The sequence below is a fragment of the Notamacropus eugenii genome, chromosome X (assembly GCF_028372415.1).
Source record: "Notamacropus eugenii isolate mMacEug1 chromosome X, mMacEug1.pri_v2, whole genome shotgun sequence".
NCBI classification, from domain to species: Eukaryota; Metazoa; Chordata; class Mammalia; order Diprotodontia; family Macropodidae; genus Notamacropus; species Notamacropus eugenii.
The window spans coordinates 3,861,502-3,871,024 of NC_092879.1; the positions used below are offsets into that span (position 1 = coordinate 3,861,502).

A 9,523-nucleotide genomic window follows, 5' to 3' on the forward strand; every position below is an offset into this window, starting at 1 on the left:
CCTGGAAGCAACAAGACCCTGTAGCTCACGGCGAGATCTAATGGTAAGGATTTAGCTGATGCCAAGATGTAACAATTAGGGGAACCTGAATTCAGACCTGGCCACAGATAACTTGTCTGCAGTGTGGTCTTGGGCAAGTCACTTAATCCCATTGCCCCCCCCCCCTCCCAAATTCAACTCAATTGAAGCATGATAATCAGAGTAACACTGATGGCATTTTCCACCCAAGGCCTCCTCCTGGTAGGAGACAGGCCCATTCTACCCCCCCTCACCCCCCCCCACACACAGAGGGCAAGGGGAGGCTGCCCACAGGAGGAGGGAGGGAGTAATTCCACCTCAAAGGGAAAAACAAAGCAAAAATCCATAAAGCCTGAGTGTAGAAACACGGAGGAGTCTCTCAAGAGGTTCCTGGAGAAATCCTGGTGAGGCCCAGCTGGGCAGAACATGGCCCACAGGAGTCCGGGGAAGGGCAGGGGCAAGGAGGATGGGTCCTGATGGGGGCCTGGAGGCTGGGGAGGGGAGTGGGAAGCTGGGGTGTTCCTGAAGGAGATTTAGGGGGCAAGACCAGGGAGAGCAGGGACAACTGCTCACAGGACTGTGCAGCACGTAAACTTGCAGCCAGAACAATGGTTCTGCTCAGCATCAGGGAGGTGGCTTTTGAGCCCCTTGGTGTGGGACAGCCAGATCTCCTGGACCAGCTCATGGAAGGCGTGCTCTACGCCCTTTGGAGTCTTGGCTGAGGTCTCCACAAAAGGGACCCCAAAGCTCTTCGCCATGTCCTGGCCCACTGTGCAGTCCACCTGCCAGTTGACCTGATTGGTCTTGTTGGCCACCAGCACCATGGGTATATGTTTGGTGTGCTTGATCCTCTGCAACTGATCCCAGAAGTCATGCATGTCCTCAAAAGAGTGCAAGTCATCCACTGTGTGGACGCAGAGGAAGCCCTCCCCCCACTGTATAGACTGGTCCCTCAGAGATTTATACACTTCAATGCTTGTGATATCCATGATGTCCAGCTGGCATAGCTCCCCATCCACCACTGTTTGCCAGCAATAGGAATCTATAATGGTGGCATCATACTCACTCACAAATCAATTATGAATCAGCTGCATGGTCAGCGCACTCTTGCCCACAAAACAGGCACCCATCACCACCAACTTATACATCTTGGCTCTGTGCCTGTGTGGATCATCTATGGAGGTAGGGACACCAGAGTCAGTAGACACAAGCACTGGCAGGGATCTGGCTCGTGTCTCTGACTCTAGGAAGGGGTTTCACTATCGTCAGCCCATTCCACTGGAGGGCAGCTCTTATCAGCATTTTACCCAGCATCCAACCTCAATTGACTTCTTTGTCAATCCCTTTCCCTCCTTTCTGCTCTCGGGCCCAGTTGCACAAAGCTCAACCCTCCTCCCAAGGACAGACCTTCAGATATATCTTCCATGGGCCCCCTGGCTTTTGCTGACCAACCCCAAATAGTCCTCAGAGGCCATGGGCTCCTGGCCCTTTCATTCTGGCTGGCCTTAAGACCCTCTCCAGCTTACGGGTGGCCTTCTCAAACCCTGGGATCCAGAACCGACCCCAGGGGTCAGCTCAGAAGGGGTCTGAAGAGGGCAGAGGACAGTGGGATGCTGATAACCCTATTCCTGCAGGACATGCTGCTCTGCATTAATGCAGCCCAAGAGTGCATGGTATGGTTGGCTGCAGAGCTAGCACCTGCCCCAAGAACCTCCCAAGAAGGTATGAGCTCAGTAGGCTGCAGGACCAGCACCTCTTGCGTTAAGGCAGCCCAAGATGGCCCCTTTCTGAATTGTAAAAACATCCAGTCAGAACTTACTCAGATCTATTCTGAAACTGGGGGACAACTTGAGCCCCCCCAGAAGTCCAAGGATTAGGAGGACCACCTCTTATGCACTATAGGGGCTTCTGGGAGCCCCCCAAAGAAGATTTGAGGAGCCCCTCCTGCAAGGAACAAAGGGACCTGGGAACCCCGTCTCATTTTGGAAGCTCCACTCACAAAAAATGATTTGGGGAGCCTGGGAACCCTACCTCCACCACTTGGGTTTGGGGGAGACCTGCTTGCCATACTGGGAGCTTTACCCCCAAGGAGATTTGGGGAGCTCCATCCCCACATACTCTAAGGGTTTGGGGCCCCATCTTTGGGAGCTGGGGTCGTTAGCCCCCAGGGAATCTAGCCTGAGGGAGGGCAGGCTCAGAACGGGTGCTTCACTCCTGAAGAGAGTCCTCAAGGCCCCAGGGGAAAAAGCCAAGGCTTGTCCCTTCCAGTTTTGCCCCAATCCCTAGCTTAAACACCATGTCCTACTCCTTGTCCTCTTCCTCATTCTCCTCCTCCTCCTCTTCCACCCCCAAATTCTGTTCCTCTTTATTCCCTTCCATCATTCCCCAAATTCACTCTGAGCCTCCTCTCCTTCTTCCTTCGGTTTGCAGCCCTGGTTTCTCTGCTTCTCCATTCTTCTTCCAAACTCCAGGCTTGGTTTTTCCATGTTGCTTCTTAGCCCGACCCGAGCCTCCATGGTTCTTTCTTCCTCTGAACTCCAGGGATATGACTTGTTTGGTCGTTGCTTTGGGCGCTAAGTAAACGTCCTGTGGTAGCGTCAGTTTTTTTGATTTAGCTCCTATCAGCCCAAGTCAAGGACCAGGTGTTTTGAAAATCCAGACTCAAGCCCAGAGTCCTAAACTCAAGGTGTGTTTTCTTGGGAGTTTTGTTTTCTTTAAATACACCTTTCTAAAACCCTTTGGACCTCCATCCCATTCCTTTCACTCTACTCCCCAATACAATGGTCTCCAAGGCCAAAACTTACCCAAATGACCCCGCCACCCATGACTGACAGGCCATGGACCCGCCAGCCCTGCAGACCCCCCAGGTTCTATACCCAAAGGATGAAGTTGTGGGCTCCATTGCCCCAGGCAAGAGTGACAGGTTCAGTCACACAGAGTGTGACTCAATGGTCCTTGCCTTATTGCTGTCAGAGTCCAATTGCTTCCTTGTCTGCTTCTGCTCTACATCAGTCCAACCAGGCTTCCTGCCTCTTTCAGAATTCCTCATGAGTGGAATAGGTTTAGTGAAGACTTCTCAGATTGTAATTCTTCTCCCAGGGGTGAGGTAAGACCGAGAGGCTCAAGGTTACAATATTTTTAGAGTGGAATAATTCCATATAAGGATATAAAACTGTGTAGTACATTAGGGTCTCAATGATTGGATAAAACTTACATAATTCTTCAATGTCTTCATTTCAAAAAGGATTGGTAAGATTTCGTGTCTAGAATGTAAGATCATATTCTCAGCTAATGAGGATAATGGTCAGTGGGGGGGGGGGGAGGGACTTGCATTAGGGTCTATATAAATCACTGCCTTTTCTTTGTCTTCAGCTTTCCTACTCCAGGTGAACTGGTATAGGATTGTCCCACTTCTCAAGAACTGAATAAATAAACTTTCTGTCATCACTTTGAGAGGCCTCTGAGTATTTGATTTAAGTAGGGATCTGAGCCTTCCCATACACTCAGAAACCCTGATTTTGATGATATAATAGTATTCCATCCTATCCTTTGACCATAATTGGTTCAAACATTTCCCCAATGATGGGTATCCACTTTGCTTCCAGTTTTTGGCTACTCTAAGTGTTGCTCTGATTATTTTGTAGCATAGGGGACCCTTTTATTCTCTCACTAAGTTAACATCCGCTTCTGCCACCATCTCAGCTGGGAACTTCATCTTTGTACCTCACCCGGAAAACTGAAAACATTTGCTATGAACTCCCTGTTGAGGTGTGCGGTGCTGTGGCACCCCAAAATACCAACACGTCTGGTCCTGCTTAAATGAATACGACACAAGGCTTCTTAAAGCCAAAGAAAAACAAAGTTTATTAAAGATTTGCCATACTGGGCTGATTCTTAAGGAGCCTGAGCCTTTGTAACGCTTGTATTCACAAGTGGGCCAGATAGAATCTCAGGTAGACAGAGTCTGAGCTGGATGGAATCTGAGCGCCTTCATGTAGGCAAGATGGAATTTAAATACAGAAACAGACTGAGGGAACAATGTCACCAAGGTGTCTGGGGTTCTGGGGATGGTCTTGATAGGGGAGGTCAGCCTAGAACGTAGATCAAATCCTTGGAGGATCCTGATGGGACTGGCCTGTAGTCCAGACAATCCACAATCCAGGCTACGGGACTAGGACTTCAAGAGAATGCTAAGTAGTGGGTGGTAGTCCTGACAATAGGATTTTGACAAGATAGGCTCAAGGGTTGGAAACAGCTGGAGGCAATTAGGAGATAATGGGGGGCTTGGGTGAGAAGCAGGTGAGATCATCCAGAGCTAGCAAACAATGGAGAGCCAGACTAGGTTAAGTGTAACAGATTTGAGTATGAAAGGGCAGATTAAGTGGCACAATTCAAGGGGAGTTCAAAGAGGTTCCCAGAGTCTGTACCCCATCACCGGCAGTCCCCCCTCCATCTTCCTCCCTCTCTCCTCATCTCACAACTTCTTGACATTATCCACATCTCTGTCATCCTAGATTCCCTTCTCAAAAGCAGAAGTACCCCATCCCCTTTCCTAGGCCTCCCCTTCTCTATGCAACCTCCATGCTATCCCCTCCTGTCTTTTTCTTAGATTGTCCTCTCTCTCTACCTATTCTCTCTCTCCCTAATTACTAACTGCTTCCCTACTGTCTACAAACATGCCCAATTCTTCCCAATTTTTAACAAATTCTCATTAGAAAAGAGGGAGATGAAACTGAAGAAAATGGGATTAAGGGAAATACACAGTGATCATAATTGTGAATGTGAAAGGGATGAGCTCCCCCATAAAATAGGAGTCATAAATCTATGGAAAAGTAGATTACAAACCAGAATCCAACAATATGTTGTTTACAAGAGACACACTTAGGACAGTCACACAGAGTTAAAATAAAGGACTAGAGTAGAATGTAATATGCTTCAGCTGAAGTAAAAAAGGCAAGGTTAGCAATTATGATCTCAGACAAAGCAAAAGCAAAAATAGACATAATTAAAAGAGATAATGCCAGAAATGACATTTTGCTAAAAGGTACCATAGACAACGAAGCAATATCAAAATCTTTTTATGGCAACTTTCTCAAACAAAAGCCTCATATCTGAGATATGTATTGAGTACAGAATTGAGTCAAATTTAGAAGAAAAAAAAAACATTCCCCAGTTGATAAATGGTCAAAGAATATAAACAGGCAGCTGTCAGAAGGAGAAATTAAAACTATTTATAGTTATATAAAAATGTTTTAAATCACTAATGATGAGAGAAATGAAAATTAAAACAACTCTGAAGTACTGATGGGGGCTGGAAGGGGGAGAAGGGTATACACTGAGGGAAGAATGTCGCCAAGGTATGTGGGATCCTGGGGATGGAATCGATAGGGGAAGTCAGCCTGGAACATAAATCAAATCCAGGGAGGATCCTGATGGAACTGACCAGTAGTCCCTACAATCCACAATCCAGGCTGGGCACACATTTAAGTACAGATATCCATTCATTACCTTTAGAGACATAGGGGTGGGGTTTTGTACAGAGGAGAGGCTGCTGCTGTCTGAAAGACCCGGCTCCCAGGGCCTGAGGATGTGAAGTTCCACCTCCACCCCAAGTCAGCCAGCCTGCTGCTCACTTTCTTGGGAGGGCTTCGGCATAGCACCAAAGAGAAGCCAAGCCTAGGCCTGCCAGCCACCATCTATCTGGTCAAAAAAGATTATCCCCCAGACCCTCCTTCTATCCATTTCATTCTAAGCAGCTGGCCCTTGGTCCCCCTCCCTGTGACTTACACGGACATGCCAAGGCCTAGACTGGGCTCAAAGAATAGTACTGGGACGCACAGGAGAAGAGAAAGGAGAGAAGCCCCTTTGGGGAAGTAATTTATTAACTAATACCCCCAATCCCTTCCTTCTTCACCAGGCAGGCAGGCAGAGAGAGGGGAGAGGGAAAGGAGGAAAGAGCAAGGAAAGGAGAGAGGGAATGGACACGGAGATGAGAAAGAAGGAAACCAAGTTAGAGAAGTCTTTTCCCCCCACCAGACAGCATTGCTGGCCTCAGAAATACCCCCCCCCACACACTCACAGACACACCCAGGCCTGGAAAGCAGAGGGCCAGAGCAGATAATGGAACTGCCTTGTTGCTGCTGGTGACCTTTGGATGGAGATACAAGAGAGAGAAGCTCTAGAGGCAAGGGATGGATGGACCTTGGCTGGGCAGGCTGTTCCCCAGGTTAAAAAATCCATCTCTGCAGGGATTCATCCAGACTTATGGACCCAGGTAGCCAATCACACATCCCTGACATCCTTGGCAGGTCTAGTGGGGGGTGGTGCAGAAGTCCTAGGGACAGAAAAGAAAGGAGATTGTTGAATGTCTGGAGAAGGGGCAGAGGGGGAATTCCCACTGCCCATAGGGAAACTTTTCCCTGCTTTTGATGACCTGAAAGGAGAGGTGGACAGTCAGCCAGTCAGTCAGACAGACTGGGGCTAAGAAGGGGCCAGGTAGCCAAGCCAGCTAGGTGCCAGGGCTGGCCGACCTGGCAGCTCCCAGACTGAGGAAGAAAACTCTCGCCACCCTGTTGAGGATAGCCATCATCAACATCATGTGAAAAAAGAAAAACAGAAGCCAAAAAACCCTGAATGAGCTAGTGAATATCGGAGCCCACCTACCTGATAAGGTCTTGGGCTGGTCAGTCACCCAAATCTCAGGTCTCTTGTCTTCCTTCAGTCACAGGTAAAGTGGTGGAGGATGAACCGTGTTGAAGAAAAAAGACAGGAAAGGAAATGGTGCAGAAAGCAATAAACACACACAGTCACAGCCATAGACACAGATACAAACACAAACACTTGCTCACTCACTCACTCCTGCAAGAAAGCAAACACGGGGCGGAGCCAAGATGGCGGAGTAGAAAGACGCACATACACATAGCTCCGAACCCACAACCCACAGAACATCTGTAAAAAGGAACTTACGGCGAATTCTGGAGCAGTAGAGGCCACAGAACAGTGGAGCGAAGGAGATTTCTGTTCCAGAGGGACCTGCAAACTCGCAAAAGGTCCTTCGCGCTGCGGACTGGGTGCCGGGACTGGGAGCCGAGTACAGCGCAGCACCGAGAGGAGCAGATCCGGGCTTCAGGGACTGGATCTCCAGCGGCTGCGTGGGTCCCTCCACCCACAGGTGACGGGGTCAGTGAGAGGGTCTCTTTGGCGGGTCAAGAGGGGAGTGGGGTGCCCCCATAACTCAGGCCCCCTCGGGAGGCAGCAGCTGAGGCAGTGGCAGACCAGGGATCCCCAAGCAGGCAGGAGCCTGGATCCATTGTTGAAGGTCTCCCCATAAACCCCCTGAGGGAACTGAGCCCGTGAGGCGGCCCTGCCCCGACCTGAGCACCTAAACTTAATCTCACACTGAATAGCAGCCCTGCCCCCGCACAAAGCCCTGAGGCTGGGAAGCAGCATTTGAATCTCAGACCCCAAGCGCTGGCTGGCAGGATCAGGAGGCGAGGTGGGTGTGAGGAGAATATTCAGAAGTCAAGTCACTGGCTGGGAAAATGCCCAGAAAAGGGAAAAGAAATAAGACTATAGAAGGTTACTTTCTTGGTGAACAGGCATTTCCTCCCTTCCTTTCTGATGAGGAAGAACAATGCTTACCATCAGGCAAAGACACAGAAATCAAGGCTTCTGTATCCCAGTCCACTCAATGGGCTCAGGCCATGGAAGAGCTCAAAAAGAATTTTGAAAATCAAGTTAGAGAGGTGGAGGAAAAGCTGGGAAGAGAAATAAGAGACATGCAGTCAAAGCATGAACAGCAGGTCAGCACCCTGCTAAAGGAGATCCCAAAAAAATGCTGAAGAAAATAACACCTTGAAAAATAGGCTAACTCAACTGGCAAAAGAGGTTCAAAAAGCCAATGAGGAGCAAAATGCTTTCAAAAGCAGAATTAGCCAAATGGAAAAGGAGATTCAAAAGCTCACTGAAGAAAATAGTTCTTTCAAAATTAGAATGGAACAGATGGAGGCTAATGACTTTATGAGAAACCGAGAAATCACAAAACAAAACCAAAAGAATGAAACAATGGAAGATAATGTGAAATATCTCATTGGAAAAACAACTGACCTGGAAAATAGATACAGGAGAGACACTTTAAAAATTATGGGACTACCTGAAAGCCATGATCAAAAAAAGAGCCTAGACATCATCTTTCATGAAATGATCAAGGAAAACTGACCTGAGATTCTAGAACCAGAGGGCAAAATAAGTATTCAAGGAATCCACAGAACACCGCCTGAAAGAGATCCAAAAAGAGAAACTCCTAGGAACATTGTGGCCAAATTCCAGAGTTCCCAGGTCAAGGAGAAAATATTGCAAGCAGCTAGAAAGAAACAATTCAACTATTGTGGAAATACAATCAGGATAACACAAGATCTAGCAGCTTCTACATTAAGGGATCGAAGGGCATGGAATAGGATATTCCAGAAGTCAAAGGAACTAGGACTAAAACCAAGAATCACCTACCCAGCAAAACTGAGTATAATACTTCAGGGGAAAAATTGGTCTTTCAATGAAATAGAGGACTTTCAAGCATTCTTGATGAAAAGACCAGAGCTGAAAAGAAAATTTGACTTTCAAACACAAGAATGAAGAGAAGCATGAAAAGGTGAACAGCAAAGAGAAGTCATAAGGGACTTACTAAAGTTGAACTGTTTACATTCCTACATGGAAAGACAATATTTGTAACTCTTGAAACTTTTCAGTATCTGGGTACTGGGTGGGATTACACACACACACACATGCAGACACGCACACACACATAGAGACAGAGTGCACAGAGTGAATTGAAGAGGATGGGCTCATATGTTAAAAAAAATGAAATCAAGCAGTGAGAGAGAAATATATTGGGAGGAGAAAGGGAGAAATGGAATGGGGCAAATTACCTCTCATAAAAGAGGCAAGCAAAAGACTTATTAGTGGAGGGATAAAGAGGGGAGGTGAGAGAAAAACATGAAGTTTACTCCCATCACATTCGGCTAAAGGAAGGAATAAAATGCACACTCATTTTGGTATGAAAACCTATCTTACAATACAGGAAAGTGGGGGATAAGGGGATAAGCAGGGTGGGGGGGATGATGGAAGGGAGGGCATGGGGAGGAGGGAGCAATTTGAGGTCGACACTCATGGGGAGGGACGGGATCCAAAGAGAACAGAAGTAATGGGGGACAGGATAGGATGGAGGGAAATGTAGTTAGTCTTATACAACACAACTATTATGGAAGTCATTTGCAAAACTACACAGATTTGGCCTATATTGAATTGCTTGCCTTCCAAAGGGAAGGGGTGGGGAGGGTGGGAGGTAAAGAAGTTGGAATTCAAAGTGTTAGGAACAACTGTCGAGTAATGTTCTTGCCACTAGGAAATAAGAAATACAGGTAAAGGGGTATAGAAAGTTATCTGGCCCTGCAGGACAAAAGAGAAGATGGAGACAAGGGCAGAGAGGGATGATAGAAGAGAGAGCAGA

General features: G+C 47.6%; 1 pseudogene; it reads right to left on the reverse strand.

Annotated features, from left to right (window-relative positions):
• Nucleotides 1-587: 587 nt before the first annotated feature.
• On the reverse strand, nt 588-1,166 carry LOC140515815 (ras-like protein; annotated as a pseudogene).
• Between the last annotated feature and the right edge of the window lie 8,357 nt (nt 1,167-9,523).